Here is a 1,686-nt window from a genome sequence, read left to right as displayed (position 1 = left end):
GGAAGTGGTTATTGCCCGACGCGTATATTATGATGATGGTTGTTAGGGCTCATGGTCCCACCCATATTTGTGCTCGTAAGGTCACCAAAATGTTGCAAAATGTGCGGGTAATTGACAAAATCTCTAAGGTAGCTGAACGCTTCGTTCAATGGTGTATGATTTGTTTACAGCACAATGTGGGAAAGGGCACATCAACTCCTAGGGGCAGTTTTGGTCCACCTTCTGTCCCCTTTGAAGTGATTCACTTTTATTTTATTGAAATGGAGCGTTGTCATAATTTCAAATATGTACTAGTTGTTATCTGTGCCTTTAGCAAATGGGTCGAAGCTTTTCCCATGAAAGATGCCACCGCCATGACCACGGCAAAGACCATGCTGAAGGAATATTTTCCAAGATTTGGTCTGCCAAGAGTCATCTGGTTGGAAAATGGTCTACATTTTATTGCTGCTGTAATTCTGCAGATATGCGCAGGATTACAGATCGATAAACGGTTCCATTCGGCCAGACACGCACAGAGTGCTGGACTAATAGAGAGACACAACGGCATCATCAAGAACAAGCTCGCTAAGACGTGTGCCGGCACCAAACTAAAATGGCCGGACGCCTTACCGATCGTATTATTGTCCATGAAAACAACCCCTCAAACTAAGACTGGGCTCTCTCCCTTTGAGGTGGTCATGGGTAGGCCAGCTAACATTTGGAATGTGCAAAGCCCTGTTCTTTACGAGATGTCGAAAATGTACTTCTTTCTGATTACTGTAGCCAGTTAACAAAAAATCTGTATTTGATTTATCACTAGGTGCGAGAGGCTTCACCTGACAGATACGAGGGCCCCGGTCACAGCATATGGCTGGGAGACTGGGTCCTCACAAAAGCATTTGAGCAATCTTCTTGCCTCGTATCTTATTGGAGGACCCCCCACCAGGTCCTCCTGGTCAAACAGACGGCGGTGTGGGTAGCAGGCAAGAAGCACTGGATCCACGTGTCCCACATCAAGTGAATTCCGTACCCTGTGCCAAACGCTACAGAAGATACAGAACCCCTTACCAGTACTGTAACCAACGATCACAAAGCAGTAAACAGCATCGAGAGTGCGTCGGAAACTCTCCCTGTGCCCGTGGGACCTGGGGAAACAGCCATTTCACCTCCACACTCTCTAACAGTTACGTCTTTAAAATTTGTTCCGGATCTTGCATCAGATCCTGCTTTGGCTTCGTCGCTCCCAACGGGAAGTGACGACATGTTGTTCACAGATCACTCAGTACCAGGAGTCACAAGGTACGATCTGCGTCCGAGGAAATAGACCTACTGCATGGTTCGGCTGTGCCATCAAAGAAAATCATCAAAGGGTTTGCCTTTTTGGCTTTATCATTTGTATATAAGGGGATTCTTTTGGCTAGGGTTTGTGAAGAAGAAGACGCTCGGCCTGAAAGTCGCCAGCAAATAAACTTTGGTGCAAATTGTTTGAAGAACACAATGCCTACAACCGCTCCCGCTCGTACGGAACAGATAAGAGACTGTGTGACCAGCCACGGAAAAAAATGATTGAATGTGTGGGCCCCGAAAGCGTATTGTTGTTTAGTGATAATGTTAACTGGTTTTACAATAGCCATTGCTTTAGGATTCTGGTATCTGGAAGAGGTACATCTGCTTGAAAATGTGTTACCCACTGAAAATATACCCACT

The sequence above is a fragment of the Ambystoma mexicanum genome, chromosome 2q, assembly GCF_040938575.1.
Source record: "Ambystoma mexicanum isolate Mex_15411 chromosome 2q, UKY_AmexF1_1, whole genome shotgun sequence".
In the NCBI taxonomy this organism is placed as follows: Eukaryota; Metazoa; Chordata; class Amphibia; order Caudata; family Ambystomatidae; genus Ambystoma; species Ambystoma mexicanum.
Note: the sequence above shows the minus strand (reverse complement) of the source record.